This window comes from Ranitomeya variabilis, chromosome 5 (assembly GCF_051348905.1).
Source record: "Ranitomeya variabilis isolate aRanVar5 chromosome 5, aRanVar5.hap1, whole genome shotgun sequence".
NCBI classification, from domain to species: domain Eukaryota; kingdom Metazoa; phylum Chordata; class Amphibia; order Anura; family Dendrobatidae; genus Ranitomeya; species Ranitomeya variabilis.
Window position 1 is genome coordinate 218,393,989 of NC_135236.1, and position 18,547 is coordinate 218,412,535.

The window sequence follows — 18,547 nt, forward strand, 5'->3', positions numbered from 1 at the left end:
TGCACCCTGAAAAAAAATATACAAAGTGCACAAAAACATAACAATATATGTAAGGTATTGGTTGATATTCTGGCCATAAAAACTGGCAACCAGGGGCTGGCTGGCAAATTTTTGCCTGGGGGGCAAGCACACAGCAGTGGCCCATGAGTAGCGGCTATCCTTAAAGGGGTTGTCAGATCTTATGCTACATGTCTACAGTCACTATGTGTGAATCCTCATATCGTGCGAATTGTGCCCTGTGAAGATTCTCTGGTGCCGGCACCAGGAACAGGTGGTCTTGTGACTGCAATGTTTCAGTACTGGTTCAGATCTCTCTTGGATTTCTCTGATGACCTGTCTACTCCAGCAGAAGATAAGTCCTTGCTAGTCCATTTGCTGTTCATTGGTTTTTTGAATATATTTCTCAGTACATGCTATGTTTTTGTCCAGCTTGCTATTATGATATTTCCTTGCTAGCTGGTAACTCTGGGGGTGCAGAGCTGCACCTCCACACCGTGAGTCGGTGTGGAGGTCTTTTTGCACACTCTGCGTGGTTTTTGTAGTTTTTAATACTGACCGCATAGTTCCCTTTCCTATCCTCTGTCTTTCTAGAGAAGATTCGGCCTCCTTTGCTAAAATCTGTTTCATTCCTGTGTTTGTTACTTCCCTCTTAACTCACAGTCAATATTTGTGGGGGGCTACCTTTACTTTGGGAATTTCTCTGAGGCAAGGTAGGCTTCTATTTCTATCTTTAGGGGTAGTTAGCTCTTAGGCTGTGAAGAGGCGTCTAGGGAGAGTTAGGTACGCTCCATGGCTATTTCTAGTGTGTGTGATAGGATTAGGGATTGCGGTCAGTAGAGTTACCACTTCCGCAGAGCTTTCCCAGGTTTTCTATTTTAACCATCAGGTCATTTCGGGTGCTCCTAACCACCAGGTCCATAACAGTACAGCTGGCCAACAAAGTGTTAATGCATCTCAAAAGAGGGAAAAGAGAAGTTCTGAGTCAATTTTTTTTCTTTGCAGCTTGTTTTGTCTTTCTTTTCCCCTTAACCTCTGGGTGGTTCAGGACTCAGGTATAGATATGGATATTCAAGGTTTGTCCTCTTGTGTGGATCAACTCGCTGCTAGGGTACAGAGTATTCAAGATTATGTAGTTCAGAATCCGATGTTAGAGCCTAGAATTCCAATTCCTGATTTGTTTTCTGGGGATAGATCTAAATTTTTGAATTTCAAAAATAATTGCAGACTGTTTCTTGCTCTGAAACCCCGCTCCTCTGGTGATCCCATTCAGCAAGTAAAGATTATTATTTATTTGTTGCGTGGTGACCCGCAAGATTGGGCATTCTCTTTTGAGCCAGGAAATCCTGCATTGCTTAATGTGGATGCATTTTTTCTAGCGCTTGGATTGCTTTATGACGAACCTAATTCTGTGGATCAGGCAGAAAAGATCTTGCTGACTCTATGTCAGGGTCAGGATGAAGCAGAAGTGTATTGCCAGAAGTTTAGAAAGTGGTCTGTGCTTACCCAATGGAATGAGTGTGCCCTGGCAGCAATTTTCAGAAAGGGTCTTTCTGAAGCCCTTAAGGATGTTATGGTGGGGTTCCCCACGCCTGCTGGTCTGAATGAGTCAATGTCTTTGGCCATTCAGATTGATCGGCGTTTGCGCGAGCGCAAAGTTGTGCACCATTTGGCGGTGTCCTCTGAGCGGTGGCCTGAGCCTATGAAATGTGATGTGACTTTGACCAGAGCTGAACGGCAAGAACATAGACGTCAGAATGGGCTGTGTTTTTACTGTGGTGACTCCTCTCATGCTATCTCTGATTGTCCTAAGCGCACTAAGAGGTTCGCTAGGTCTGTCACCATTTGTACTTTGCAGCCTAAATTTCTCTTATCTGTTACTCTGATTTGCTCATTGTCGTCCTACTCTGTTATGGCATTTGTGGATTCGGGCGCTGCCCTGAACTTGATGGACTTGGAGTTTGCCAGGCGTTGTGGTTTTTCCTTGGAGCCTTTGCAGAGTCCTATTCCCTTAAGGGGGATTGATGCTACGCCATTGGCCAAGAATAAACCTCAGTACTGGACTCAGCTGACCATGTACATGGCTCCCGCACATCAGGAAAATATTCGCTTTTTGGTGTTGCATAATTTGCATGATGTTGTCGTGTTGGGTTTGCCATGGTTACAGGTTCATAATCCAGTACTGGATTGGAAATCAATGTCTGTGTCTAGTTGGGGTTGTCAAGGGATACATGGTGATGTTCCTTTGATGTCAATTTCTTCTTCTACTCCTTCTGAAGTCCCTGAGTTTTTGTCGGATTACCAGGATGTATTTGATGAGCCCAAGTCCAGTGCCCTACCTCCTCATAGGGACTGTGATTGCGCTATTAATTTGATTCCTGGTAGTAAGTTCCCTAAGGGCCGACTGTTCAATTTATCTGTGCCAGAACATGCCGCTATGCGGAGTTATGTAAAGGAGTCCTTGGAGAAAGGGCATATTCGCCCGTCTTCGTCGCCGTTGGGAGCAGGGTTCTTTTTTGTGGCCAAGAAGGATGGCTCTCTGAGACCCTGTATAGATTACCGCCTTCTCAATAAAATCACGGTCAAATTTCAGTACCCTTTGCCTCTGTTGTCTGATTTGTTTGCTCGGATTAAGGGGGCTAGTTGGTTTACCAAGATTGACCTTCGAGGGGCGTATAATCTTGTGCGTATTAAACAGAGCGATGAATGGAAAACAGCATTTAATACGCCCGAGGGCCATTTTGAGTACCTGGTGATGCCATTCGGGCTTTCTAATGCTCCATCTGTGTTTCAGTCCTTTATGCACGACATCTTCCGGAAGTATCTGGATAGGTTCATGATCGTATATTTGGATGATATTTTGGTCTTTTCGGATGATTGGGAGTCTCATGTAAGGCAGGTCAGGATGGTGTTCCAGGTCCTTCATGCTAATGCGTTGTTTGTGAAGGGCTCTAAATGCCTCTTTGGAGTTCAGAAGGTTTCCTTTTTGGGCTTCATTTTTTCCCCTTCTACTATCGAGATGGATCCTGTTAAAGTTCAGGCCATTTATGATTGGACTCCACCTACATCTGTGAAGAGTCTTCAGAAGTTCCTGGGCTTTGCTAATTTTTACCGTCGCTTCATCGCTAATTTTTCCAGTGTGGTTAAGCTTTTGACTGATTTGACGAAGAAAGGCGCTGATGTGGTGAATTGGTCCCCTGCGGCCGTTGAGGCTTTTCAGGAGCTTAAACGTCGTTTTACTTCAGCCCCTGTGTTGCGTCAGCCAGATGTTTTGCTCCCTTTTCAAGTCGAGGTTGATGCTTCTGAGATTGGGGCAGGGGCTGTTTTGTCTCAGAGAAGTTCTGATGGCTCCTTGATGAAGCCGTGTGCTTTCTTTTCTAGAAAGTTTTCGCCTGCTGAGCGTAATTATGATGTCGGCAATCTGGAGCTGTTGGCTATGAAGTGGGCATTCGAGGAGTGGCGACATTGGCTTGAGGGAGCCAAACATCGCGTGGTGGTCCTGACTGATCACAAGAATCTGACTTACCTCGAGTCCGCCAAGCGGTTGAACCCTAGACAGGCTCAATGGTCACTGTTTTTCTCCCGTTTCGATTTTGTGGTCTCATACCTTCCGGGATCTAAGAATGTGAAGGCTGATGCCCTTTCTAGGAGTTTTTTGCCTGATTCTCCGGGAGTCCCTGAGCCGACTGGTATTCTTAAAGAGGGGGTGATTCTGTCTGCCATCTCCCCTGATTTGCGGCGGGCGCTGCAGGAGTTTCAGGCTGATAGACCTGACCGCTGTCCAGTGGAGAAACTGTTTGTCCCTGATAGATGGACTAGTAGGGTTATTTCTGAGGTTCATTTTTCAGTGTTGGCTGGTCATCTTGGGATTTTTGGTACCAGAGATTTGGTTGCTAGGTCCTTTTGGTGGCCTTCCTTGTCACAGGATGTGCGTTCTTTTGTGCAGTCCTGTGGGACTTGTGCTCGGGCCAAACCTTGCTGTTCTCGTGCCAGTGGGTTGCTTTTGCCTTTGCCTGTCCCGAAGAGGCCCTGGACGCATATTTCCATGGATTTTATTTCTGATCTTCCTGTCTCTCAAAGGATGTCTGTCATCTGGGTGGTTTGTGATCGGTTTTCTAAGATGGTCCATTTGGTACCCTTGCCTAAATTGCCTTCCTCCTCTGATTTGGTTCCATTATTTTTTCAGCATGTGGTTCGTTTGCATGGCATTCCGGAGAACATTTTGTTGGACAGAGGTTCCCAGTTTGTTCCTAGGTTTTGGCGGTCCTTTTGTGCTAAGATGGGCATTGATTTGTCTTTTTCTTCAGCGTTCCATCCTCAGACAAATGGCCAAACCGAACGAACCAATCAGACCTTGGAGACCTATCTGAGATGCTTTGTTTCTGCTGATCAGGATGATTGGGTGACCTTCTTGCCATTGGCCGAGTTCGCCCTTAATAATCGGGCTAGTTCTGCTACTTTGGTTTCGCCTTTTTTTTGTAATTCTGGTTTTCATCCTCGTTATTCTTCAGGGCAGGTTGAGCCTTCTGACTGTCCTGGTGTGGATTCTGTGGTGGACAGGTTGCAGCAAATTTGGACTCACGTGGTGGACATTTTCCCTATCCATTTTGCACACTATAGCTTTATTGCAAAGTAGGGTTGAGCGACTTTCATTTTTTTAAGATCGAGTAGGGTTTTGGGAAACCCCATTTTGTCCAGAGTCGAGTCGAGTGCAGTCGGCCGATTATCGCTAAAAGTCGGGGATCGACCGAAACACGAAACCCAATGCAAGTCAATGGGGAAGCATAGTCGGCAGTGAGTGGAGGCCAGGAAAACACCTACAGTGCCCATTTTAATGCCAAAAACATCCATTCTTGTTTCTGAAGCTTGCCAATCTTAATTAACTGTATAATAATAGTTGGGCATAGGGAATTGGGGGAAAGTTGTGGGGGGAGTAGGGCTGGCTCAAGTTTTTCGTGGGCCCAGGAAATGCGGACTACGTCACGGCGGTGTTGCAGGGAAAGGTAAGTATTTAAACGTTGCAAGTGCTGTGATCCTGAGCAAGCAGGGGGGGGCCCACTCGTTCGCATTGGCACTGGCACAGGGCCCCTCAAAGTACGGCGGTGTGTTTGCATGGCGGGGGCGCCTCCCACCAGCAGCGACACTTTTGCGTACTCTGAGGGGCCCTGTGCCAGTGACGTCGCCAACGAGTATGCCCCCCCACCTGATGAAGGAACCTGCACTTTCATCTGCACCTTCCTCTTTGTCCCTGTGTAAGGTGGTATAACATGCGGGAAGGGGAACCTTACTTTCAGCAGGGTCAGATTCTGGCTGTGTAGAGTACAAGGGGAATGTAGTGGTCTAGGTCAATGTACCAGCAGACTCATTTAGCAGTGGCTGGGCAATGGGCAGGATGAGGAGGAAACAGATATAGGGCCAAAGAATAAAGTAGGCTAAATGCAGTTCAAAATTGGTAACAGGACTAAACAGGCGGCATTGCTTTGTTCAGTGGAGTAGCAAACCCAAGAGCAGCAGACACTGTTTCAAGGGCCTAACCACACTAGTAGGCCAAATGCAGTTTAATATCTGATACTATAGGGCGAAAGCCAGAATGTGGAAGCTCAGCTTTGTTCAGTTGAGGACAACACCAGGGAGGGGCAGACACCTTTAGTAGGCCGGAAAAGCCTATTGCATTTTTTAAAATGGTAATTTGGAGCAGAAGGTTGAAGCTCAGCTTTAATTAGTTGAGGACAACACCAGGCAGGGGCACACAGACAGACACCTTTAGTAGGCCGGAAAAGCCTATTGCATTTTTTAAAATGGTAATTTGGAGCAGAAGGTTGAAGCTCAGCTTTATTTAGTTGAGGACAACACCAGGCAGGGGCACACAGACAGACACCTTTAGTAGGCCGGAAAAGCCTATTGCATTTTTTAAAATGGTAATTTGGAGCAGAAGGTTGAAGCTCAGCTTTATTTAGTTGAGGGCAACACCAGGGAGGGGCAGAAGCCGTTAGTAGGCCCTAACCACCATTTTTTTTTTTAAAAACCACTTAATGAGAGCCGGAAGGTTGAAGCTCAGCTTTATTTAGTTGAGGGCAACACCAGGCAGGGGCACACAGACAGACACCTTTAGTAGGCCGGAAAAGCCTATTGCATTTTTTAAAATGGTAATTTGGAGCAGAAGGTTGAAGCTCAGCTTTATTTAGTTGAGGGCAACACCAGGGAGGGGCAGAAGCCGTTAGTAGGCCCTAACCACCATTTTTTTTTTTAAAAACCACTTAATGAGAGCCGGAAGGTTGAAGCTCAGCTTTATTTAGTTGAGGGCAACACCAGGGAGGGGCAGAAGCCGTTAGTAGGCCCTAACCAAAGTTGAAGGCCAAATGCAGTTTAATTTCTTATACTATAGGCCGAAAGCCAGAAGGTGGAAGCTCCAATTTAGACAGTGGAGGACAATTTGAATTAGGGACTGCAGACAGACTTAGTAGGCTGTCCCCTGTGGACCATGCATCCACCACATTAACCCATTGCGCCGTAATGGACACGTAATCTTCCGTGGCCATGCCTACAGGTCCATGCGTCTGTTGTCAGGTGCACCTTTGTACTCACAGATTGCCAGAGTGCATGGACAATGCGGTCTTCTACATGCTGGTGGAGGGTTGGGATGGCTTTTCTCGCAAAAGAAGTGTCGACTGGTTAGCTTGTAGCGTGGTACAGCGTAGTCCATCATGGCCTTATTAATAGTAAATAAAATATATAACTAGGCTCTATGAACTTTTGAATAGGTTCCAGGGGTACACGGGCAGCATTGGTGTGGTCAGTGGAGGAGTATTGCAAGTAGGGGCTGCAGACAGGCTATCAAAGGCCTAAAATACCAAACAGTAGGCACTCATGGCAGTTTTACATCGGTTACATGGATACACAGGCAGGCACTCCAGGCAGCATTGTGGTCAGTGGAGGAGTATTGCAAGTAGGGGCCGCAGACAGGCTATCAAAGGCCTAAAATAACAAACAGTAGGCAGTCATGGCAGTTTTACATCGGTTATATGGATACACAGGCAGGCACTCCAGGCAGCATTGTGGTCAGTGGAGGAGTATTGCAAGTAGGGGCCGCAGACAGGCTATCAAAGGCCTAAAATAACAAACAGTAGGCAGTCATGGCAGTTTTACATCGGTTACATGGATACACAGGCAGCTAGGTGGTGAGTGGAGGAGTATTTAAAGTAAGGACCGCAGACAGGCTATCAAAGGCCTAACATAACAAACAATAGGCTCATGGCAGTTTTACAGCGGTTACATGGATACACGGGCAGGCAGCTTGGTGGTGAGTGGAGGAGTATTTAAAGTAGGGACCGCAGACAGGCTATCAAAGGCCTAACATAACAAACAATAGGCTCATGGCAGTTTTACAGCGGTTACATGGATACACGGGCAGGCAGCTTGGTGGTGAGTGGAGGAGTATTTAAAGTAGGGACCGCAGACAGGCTTCAAAGGCCTAACATAAGAAAATGGGCTGGCTGTAGGCACTTTATAATTGGTTCCAGGGGTACACGGGCAGCAGTGGTCTGGTCAGTGGAGGACTAGTGGAAGGAGGGACCGCAGACAGGCTTCAAAGGCCTAACATAAAAAAATGGGCTGGCTGTAGGCACTTTATAATTGGTTCCAGGGGTACACGGGCAGCAGTGGTCTGGCCAGTGGAGGACTAGTGGAAGGAGGGACCGCAGACAGGCTTCAAAGGCCTAACATAAAAAAATGGGCTGGCTGTAGGCACTTTATAATTGGTTCCAGGGGTACACGGGCAGCAGTGGTCTGGTCAGTGGAGGACTAGTGGAAGGAGGGACCGCAGACAGGCTTCAAAGGCCTAACATAAAAAAATGGGCTGGCTGTAGGCACTTTATAATTGGTTCCAGGGGTACACGGCAGCAGTGGTCTGGCCAGTGGAGGACTAGTGGAAGGAGGGACCGCAGACAGGCTTCAAAGGCCTAACATAAAAAAATGGGCTGGCTGTAGGCACTTTATAATTGGTTCCAGGGGTACACGGGCAGCAGTGGTCTGGTCAGTGGAGGACTAGTGGAAGGAGGGACCGCAGACAGGCTTCAAAGGCCTAACATAAAAAAATGGGCTGGCTGTAGGCACTTTATAATTGGTTCCAGGGGTACACGGGCAGCAGTGGTCTGGTCAGTGGAGGACTAGTGGAAGGAGGGACCGCAGACAGGCTTCAAAGGCCTAACATAAAAAAATGGGCTGGCTGTAGGCACTTTATAATTGGTTCCAGGGGTACACGGGCAGCAGTGGTCTGGTCAGTGGAGGACTAGTGGAAGGAGGGACCGCAGACAGGCTTCAAAGGCCTAACATAAAAAAATGGGCTGGCTGTAGGCACTTTATAATTGGTTCCAGGGGTACACGGGCAGCAGTGGTCTGGTCAGTGGAGGACTAGTGGAAGGAGGGACCGCAGACAGGCTTCAAAGGCCTAAAATAACAAACAATAGGCTCATGGCAGTTTTACAGCGGTTACATGGATACACGGGCAGCTTGGTGGTGAGTGGAGGAGTAGTGCAAGGAGTGTCTGTCCCAGTACTCCCAAAATATAAATAGATGTTAATGTCTCGCAAAATAACCAAAACAAAAAAAAAGGTGGCATACTTAGGTACAGGGGTGGGCTCATCTGCTGAGTTTCTGACATAGTAATTTGGCAGTAACTATTTAATGGTGCCAATATAGGACACAGACACAGACTACTTTAAGTTGCATCATAGATGTCTACAAATTTGTATTGTCAGTGCCAGACATTGAATGATGTCAGCGAATAGACTAAAGATTGGTGGAGCTGTGCGACATAATTTTGCATGTGGTAGAGCACATTTTGAGCTGGGGTAGGGGGGAACTCTCTAGAGGCCGGCGGGACCGCCCCAGGGCCCCTCATGTTACAACGGTGTGTCTGACGTTGGGTGCGCACCACCACCGCCAGAGACACTACATTGTACTATGAGGGACCCAGTAGCAATGCCGTCAACCAAAAGCGAGCACACCCACCTCTTCAGACAAACAGCAGTCTCACGGGTGCTTGCGCCAAGTCGCGATACCACGGCCCCGTGTGGGGAGTTTGGCCATTTAGGGAGGTGTAAACATGTCGTATGCTGTACAATCAGCTGCAGCAAATTAGACATTAGAAAAGTAATTCACAGGCAAGAGCCTTTCATAGGAAAGCTAGGTGTCGGCCGGGCAAGGTGGGGCAAAAGATTTCGAAATCCAGTTGTGGTTCATTTTAATGAATGTTAGATCGTCAACATTTTGGGTAGCCAGACGAGTCCTTTTTTCGGTTAATATTGAACCTGCAGCACTGAATACTCTTTCTGATAGGACACTTGCTGCCGGGCAAGCAAGCTCCTGCAATGCATATTCTGCCAATTCTGGCCAGGTGTCTAATTTGGAGGCCCAGTAATCAAATGGGAATGACGGTTGAGGGAGAACATCGATAAGGGATGAAAAATAGTTAGTAACCATACTGGACAAATGTTGTCTCCTGTCACTTTCAATTGATGCAGCAGTACCTGTCCTGTCTGCGGTCATAGCAAAATCACTCCACAACCTGGTCAGAAAACCCCTCTGTCCAACGCCACTTCTGATGTGTGCACCCCTAACACTCCTAGTCTGCTGCCCCCTGGAGCTCGTGTGAGAACGATCACGTGCGCTGTGTGCTGGGAATGCCTGAAGCAAACGGTCAACAAGAGTTGATTGTTTGGTTGCTAATATTAGTTCCAAGTTCTCATGTGGCATAATATTTTGCAATTTGCCTTTATAGCGTGGATCAAGGAGGCAGGCCAACCAGTAATCGTCATCGTTCATCATTTTCGTAATGCGTGTGTCCCTTTTTAGGATACGTAAGGCATAATCCGCCATGTGGGCCAAAGTTCCAGTTGTCAAATCTCCGGTTGTGATTGGTTGAGGGGCAGTTGCAGGCAAATCTACGTCACTTGTGTCCCTCAAAAAAACAGAACCCGGCCGTGACACGCAACCAATTTCCTGTGCCCCCGGGAAAGGTTCGGCATTAAAAATATACTCATCCCCATCATCCTCCTCGTCCTCCACCTCCTCTTCGCCCGCTACCTCGTCCTGTACACTGCCCTGACCAGACAATGGCTGACTATCATCAAGGCTTTCCTCTTCCTCTGGTGCAGACGCCTGCTCCTTTATGTGCGTCAAACTTTGCATCAGCAGACGCATTAGGGGGATGCTCATGCTTATTACGGCGTTGTCTGCACTAACCAGCCGTGTGCATTCCTCAAAACACTGAAGGACTTGACACATGTCTTGTATCTTAGACCACTGCACACCTGACAACTCCATGTCTGCCATCCTACTGCCTGCCCGTGTATCCTCCCACAAATAAATAACAGCACGCCTCTGTTCGCACAGTCTCTGAAGCATGTGCAGTGTTGAGTTCCACCTTGTTGCAACGTCTATGATTAGGCGATGCTGGGGAAGGTTCAAAGACCGCTGATAGGTCTGCATACGGCTGGCGTGTACAGGCGAACGTCGGATATGTGAGCAAAGTGCACGCACTTTGAGGAGCAGGTCGGAGAACCCAGGATAAGTTTTCAATAAGCACTGCACCACCAGGTTTAAGGTGTGAGCCAGGCAAGGAATGTGTTTCAGTTGGGAAAGGGAGATGGCAGCCATGAAATTCCTTCCGTTATCACTCACTACCTTGCCTGCCTCAAGATCTACTGTGCCCAGCCACGACTGCGTTTCTTGTTGCAAGAACTCGGACAGAACTTCCGCGGTGTGTCTGTTGTCGCCCAAGCACTTCATAGCCAATACAGCCTGCTGACGCTTGGCAGTAGCTGGCCCATAATGGGACAACTGGTGTGCAACAGTGTCATCTGCCGATGGAGTGGTTGGCAGACTGCGTTCTGTGGAAGAGCTGTAGCTTCTGCAGGAGGACGAGGAGGAGGAGGAGGAGGGGGTGCGAACGCCTACAGCCAACTGTTTCCTAGACCGTGGGCTAGGCACAACTGTCCCTAAATTGATGTCGCCTGTGGTCCCTGCATCCACCACATTCACCCAGTGTGCCGTGATGGACACATAACGTCCCTGGCCATGCCTACTGGTCCATGCATCTGTAGTCAGGTGCACCTTTGTACTCACAGATTGCCTGAGTGCATGGACGATGCGCTGTTTAACATGCTGGTGCAGGGCTGGGATGGCTTTTCTGGAAAAAAAGTGTCGACTGGGTAGCTCGTATCGTGGTTCAGCGTACTCCATCAGGGCTTTGAAAGCTTCGCTTTCAACTAACCGGTAGGGCATCATCTCTAACGAGATTAGTCTAGCTATGTGGGCGTTAAAACACTGTGTACGCGGATGCGAGGATAAGTACTTCCTTTTTCTAACCAGAGTCTCATGTAGGGTGAGCTGGACTGGAGAGCTGGAGATCGTGGAACTTTCGGGTGTGCCGGTGTACATGGCAGACTGAGAGACGGTTGGAGACGGTATTGTTTCCGCCGGTGCCCTAGATGCAATATTTCCTCCTACAAAACTGGTGATTCCCTGACCCTGACTGCTTTTGGCTGGCAAAGAAACCTGCACAGATACTGCCGGTGGTGCGGAAAATGGTGGCCTTACAGTGACGGAAGGGATGTTGCGTTGCTGACTAGCTTCATTGGCCGAGGGTGCTACAACCTTGAGGGACGTTTGGTAGTTAGTCCAGGCTTGAAAATGCATGGTGGTTAAGTGTCTATGCATGCAACTAGTATTTAGACTTTTCAGATTCTGACCTCTGCTTAAGCTAGTTGAACATTTTTGACAGATGACTTTGCGCTGATCAGTTGGATGTTGTTTACAAAAATGCCAGACTGCACTCTTCCTAGACTCGGATCCCTTTTCAGGGATTGCAGACTGAGCTTTAACCGGATGGCCACGCTGTCCTCCAACAGGTTTTGGCTTTGACACGCGTTTTGGGCCAGATACGGGCCCGGCAGATGGAACCTGTTGCGATGTTGATGCCTGCAGCGGCCCCTCCTCCACCTCCGCTTCTGAACTACTGCCGCCTGCACCCTGTTCCCCCAATGGCTGCCAATCGGGGTCAATAACTGGGTCATCTATTACCTCCTCTTCGAGCTCGTGTGCAACTTCGTCTGTGTCACTGTGTCGGTCGGTGGTATAGCGTTCGTGGCGGGGCAACATAGTCTCATCAGGGTCTGATTGTGGATCTGTACCCTGAGAGGGCAATGTGGTGGTCTGAGTCAAAGGAGCAGCATAGTACTCTGGCTGTGGCTGTGCATCAGTGCACTCCATGTCAGAATATACTTGTAATGGGCATGGCCTGTTAAATGTTTCACTTTCTAAGCCAGGGACGGTATGTGTAAAGAGCTCCATGGAGTGACCCGTTGTGTCGCCTGCTGCATCCTTCTCTCTTGTTGTAGTTTTTGCTGAGGAGGACAAGGAAGCGACTTGTCCCTGACCGTGAACATCCACAAGCGACGCGCTGCTTTTACATTTACCAGTTTCGGAAGAGGAGGCAAAAGAGCTAGAGGCTGAGTCTGCAATGTAAGCCAAAACTTGCTGTTGCTGCTCCGCCTTTAAAAGCGGTTTTCCTACTCCCAGAAAAGAGAGCGTTCGAGGCCTTGTGTAGCCTGACGACGAAACTGGCTCCACAGCTCCAGACTTAGGTGGAATATTTTTATCCCCACGACCACCTGATGCTCCACTACCACTACCATCATTACCAGCTGACAATGAACGCCCACGACGACCTCTTGCACCAGACTTCCTCATTGTTTTAAAATCTTAACCAAAGTAACTTTATTTGTTGCTGTCAAACAACTTACACGGTGAGCTATAACTTCAGTATGATTTCAATATCCCTTAACAGGTTGGTGAGACCACAAGGAAAATCAGGCACAATGTTACACACTCTGTTTTCTGTGGCACAAAATCACAGAGATGACACACACGCAGGACTGTCACTCAAGCACTAATGTCAATATTAATCTCCCACCTAATTTTATTTTTTTTTTTCTCAGGGAGACTTTAGAAACCAAATAATATTAAAAAAAAAAAAAAGGCTTTCTATGGCCCACAATTAGAGAGAGAGAGGTGGCACACCCAGGAGTCAAGACTGGCGCACAAGCTGAAAGGGCAATATTACTCTCCCACTGTTTTTTTATGTTTTTTTTTTTTTTTCAGGGAGACTTTAGAAACCAAATAATATTAAAAAAACCAAAAAAATAAATAGGCTTTCTATGGCCCACTGAATGAGAGGGAGAGAGGTGGCACACCCAGGAGTCAAGACTGGCACACAAGCTGAAAGGGCAATATTACTCTCCCACTGTTTTTTTATGTTTTTTTTTTTTTTTTCAGGGAGACTTTAGAAACCAAATAATATTAAAAAAACAAAAAAAAAAATAGCCTTTCTATGGCCCACTGAATGAGAGAGAGAGGTGGCACACCCAGGAGTCAAGACTGGCACACAAGCTGAAAGGGCAATATTACTCTCCCACTGTTTTTTTATGTATTTTTTGTTTTTTAAGGGAGACTTTAGAAACCCAATAATATTTTAAAAAATAAATAAATAGGCTTTCTATGGCCCACTGAATGAGAGGGAGAGAGGTGGCACACCCAGGAGTCAAGACTGGCACACAAGCTGAAAGGGCAATATTACTCTCCCACTGTTTTTTTTTTTTTTTCAGGGAGACTTTAGAAACCAAATAATATTAAAAAAACCAAAAAAATAAATAGGCTTTCTATGGCCCACTGAATGAGAGGGAGAGAGGTGGCACACCCAGGAGTCAAGACTGGCACACAAGCTGAAAGGGCAATATTACTCTCCCACTGTTTTTTTATGTTTTTTTTTTTTTTTAAGGGAGACTTTAGAAACCCAATAATATTTAAAAAAAAAAATAAATAGGCTTTCTATGGCCCACTGAATGAGAGGGAGAGAGGTGGCACACCCAGGAGTCAAGACTGGCACACAAGCTGAAAGGGCAATATTACTCTCCCACTGTTTTTTTATGTTTTTTTTTTTTTTTTCAGGGAGACTTTAAAAACCAAATAATATTAAAAAAACCAAAAAAATAAATAGGCTTTCTATGGCCCACTGAATGAGAGGGAGGGAGGTGGCACACCCAGGAGTCAAGACTGGCACACAAGCTGAAAGGGCAATATTACTCTCCCACTGTTTTTTTATGTTTTTTTTTTTTTTTTTCAGGGAGACTTTAGAAACCAAATAATATTAAAAAAAACAAAAAAAAAAAATAGCCTTTCTATGGCCCACTGAATGAGAGAGAGAGGTGGCACACCCAGGAGTCAAGACTGGCACACAAGCTGAAAGGGCAATATTACTCTCCCACTGTTTTTTTAGGTTTTTTTTTTTTTTTCAGGGAGACTTTAGAAACCAAATAATATTAAAAAAAATAAAAAAAATAAATAGGCTTTCTATAGCCCACTGAATGAGAGATAGCACACACAGCAGTGGCACACAAGCCCTGACTGAGGCCAATATTTTTCTCCCACTGATTGATGTAGTGTTTTTGTGTTGAGGTAGAATTTAGAACACAAATCACGGAAAAAATAAATAGGCTTTCTATGGCCCACTGAATGAGAGAGAGGTGGCACACCCAGGAGTCAAGACTGGCACACAAGCTGAAAGGGCAATATTACTCTCCCACTGTTTTTTTAGGTATTTTTTTTTTTTCAGGGAGACTTTAGAAACCAAATAATATTAAAAAAAAATAAATAAATAAATAGGCTTTCTATAGCCCACTGAATGAGAGATAGCACACACAGCAGTGGCACACAAGCCCTGACTGAGGCCAATATTTTTCTCCCACTGATTGATGTAGTGTTTTTGTGTTGAGGTAGAATTTAGAACACAAATAAATAGGCTTTCTATGGCCCACTCAGTGAGAGATGGCACACACAGGGATGGCACTGTAGCAGAAATGCCAATCTTAATCTCCCACAAAAAAAACAAAAAAAAAACAGGGACTGTCCTACAATTACTATCTCCCTGCAGTAATCTAAGCCAGGTATGGCAGGCAGCAATAGGAGTGGACTGATGCACAAATTAAATAAAAAGTGTGGACAAACAAAAAAGATAGCTGTGCAGAAAGGAAGGAACAAGAGGATATGTGCTTTGAAAAAAGCAGTTGGTTTCCACAGTGGCGTACACACAGCAATACAGCTATCACGGAGCCTTCTAGGGCAGCCCAATGAGCTACAGCGCTGAGGGAAAAAAAAAAAAAAATAGCTTCCACAGTCCCTGCACACCGAAGGTGGTGTTGGACAGTGGAAATCTCTGCAGCACAAGCGGTTTGGTGGTTAGTGGACCCTGCCTAACGCTCTCCCTGCTTCTGACGAAGCGGCAGCAACCTGTCCCTAAGCTCAGATCAGCAGCAGTAAGATGGCGGTCGGCGGGAACGCCCCTTTATAGCCCCTGTGACGCCGCAGACAGCAAGCCAATCACTGCAATGCCCTTCTCTAAGATGGTGGGGACCAGGATCTATGTCATCACGCTGCCCACACTCTGCGTTCACCTTCATTGGCTGAGAAATGGCGCTTTTCGCGTCATTGAAACGCGACTTTGGCGCGAAAGTCGCGTACCGCATGGCCGACAAGCACAGGGGTCGGATCGGGTTTCATGAGACGCCGACTTAGCCAAAAGTCGGCGACTTTTGAAAATGATCGACCCGTTTCGCTCAACCCTATTGCAAAGTTGTATAGTGTGACCTCAGTGGTGTAACTATGCTGTGCCCCATCCTGGTATATATTTGTCCCCCGTACTGCCGTTATGTAATGTATAAAAGAAAATAAACCATTATACTCATCAGGGGCTTACATAGAAGTCATGGGGATCCATATAAGTATAATGCACACCCCCATAGTCCTCCTTATAATATAATGCACCCCCATAGTCCTCTATATAACATACTGCACAGTTCATAGTCATCCATATAGTATAATACACTCCCCATAGTCCTCCATATAGTATAATACACTCCCCATAGTGCTCCACATAGTATTATACACTCCTCAGTCCTCCATATAGTATAATACACTCCTCATAGTCCTCCATATATTAAAATACACTCATCATAGTGCTCCATATAGCATAATACACTGCTCATAGTGCTACATATAGTATAATGCACCCCTCATAGTCCTCCGAACAGTATAATACACTCCTCAGTCCTCCATATAGTATAATACACTCCTCATAGTCCTCCATATATTAAAATACACTGCTCAGTCCTCCATATAGTATAATACACTCCTCATAGTGCTCCATATAGTATAATGCACCACCATAGTCATCCATGTAGTACAATTCACTTCCCATAGTATAATGCACCCCATAGTTCTTCATATAGTATAATGTATTCCCCATAGTCCTCGATACAGTATAATGCAGCCCACATATAGTATAATGCAGCCACTCTACAGAGTATAATGCAGCCACTCCACAGAATAAAATGCAGCCACCCCACAAAAGTATAATGCAGCCCAGCCATACAATATAATGTAACCCCCATAGAATATAATGCAGTCCCGCTCATAGTATAATGCAGCCCCTCCATACAGGGGCAGTAAGAAAGACACGGACAAACGGTGACTAGGGGGCATGGGAGATAGACACAAGGGGGCTAGGGGAGACAGGCACAAGGGTGACAGGGGCTAGGGAGTAAGGAAGAAAGGCACAAGGGGACACACGGGGACTAGGAGGCAGGGGAGAAGGGCACAAGGGGACTAGTGGGCAAGGGAGACTGACACAAGGGAACACACAGGGACTAGTGGGCAAGGGAGACTGACACAAGGGGACACACGGAGACAAGGGACACAAGCACAAGGGCGACAGGCATAAGGGGACTCATGGGGACTAGGCGGAAGGGGAGAAGGGCACAAGGGGACACACAGGGACTAGGGAGCAAGGGAGACAGGCACAAGAGGACACATGGGGACTCCGAGGGCAGAGTAGATAGGGACATACGGGGATACGGGGCTGCAAGGGGACAGGGGAAGACGGGGGGAGACATAGGAGCAGGGAAGAAGGGGGCACAAGGATTACGAAGACAGGGTAGATGGGGAACACACTTTGAGAAAGGGGACAGGGGACAGTTGAGAGCAGGGCAGATGGGTCACCCGGGGCGAGAGGCAGGGAATGCATGGGGGTGCATGAGGACTCAGGGCATGGGAGATGGGGAGCATTGGGGGACAGGTGAAGAGGGACAAGGCATGTACCGGAGCCCGGAGGAGCACAATGACCTGAATCTGGGGACCTTTATGGACATGGGGCACGGGAGAGCAGGGAGGAAATGGGGCTGGTGTCACAGGGGGTCGGGGACACTGTGTTATGGACCTGGTGGTTAGGAGCACCCGAAATGACCTGATGGTTAAAATAGAAAACCTGGGACAAGCTCTGAGGAAGTGGTAACTCTACTGACCGCAATCCCTAATCCTATCACACACACTAGAAATAGCCATGGAGCGTACCTAACTCTCCCTAGACGCCTCTTCACAGCCTAAGAGCTAACTACCCCCAAAGATAGAAATAGAAGCCTACCTTGCCTCAGAGAAATTCCCCAAAGTAGAGGTAGCCCCCCACAAATATTGACTGTGAGTTAAGAGGGAAGTAACAAACGCAGGAATGAAACAGATTTTAGCAAAGGAGACCGAATCTTCTCTAGAAAGACAGAGGATAGGAAAGGGAACTATGCGGTCAGTATTAAAAAATACAAAAACCACGCAGAGTGTGCAAAAAGACCTCCACACCGACTCACTGTGTGGAGGTGCAGCTCTGCACCCCCAGAGCTTCCAGCTAGCAAGGAAATATCATAATAGCAAGCTGGACAAAAACATAGCATGTACTGAGAAATATATTCAAAAAACCAATGAACAGCAAATGGACTAGCAAGGACTTAGCTTCTGCTGGAGTAGACAGGTCATCAGAGAAATCCAAGAGAGATCTGAACCAGTACTGAAACATTGACAGCTGGCATGGACTAACGACCTGGGCAGAGTTAAATAGGGAAGCCAGCAGCAATAAACGAGGGCAGCTGAGAAAGCCAACCTCAAAGATCAGCAGTTCCATTCAAAGCCACCAGAGGGTGTTCAAGGACAGAACTCACCAAAGTACCATTCACGACCACAGGAGGGAGCCCGAGAACGGAATTCACAACACACTGGGGGCCGAGGACGGTGACACACCTCACTGCCATCAGTCCCGTACACCTCCATGTTCATCCCCGGATCCTCCACATGGCTGAGCTGCTGTGGCATCCCCCCTCCTGGGCGGCTCGGTCCAAGCACCCCACGCCAGCCCTGCAGCCGCCTGTTCCTGGTCCCAGCAGCCACCACAGGCTCTGCCAATATGGCGACCTGTTGTGAACTCTATTTTTAGGCTCCCTCTAGTGGTCACAAGCGGTACTGTGTAGTGTTGTCTTTCTGCAGGTTGGCTGCATCAGCTGGTTCGTTATCCTGGTTGGTTTCCTATTTAGCTCACCTGCATACTCAGTTCCTTGCCTGCTATCAATGTATTCAGTGCTCTTCAGATTCCTTGTGATTACCTTGCTCCCAGCCT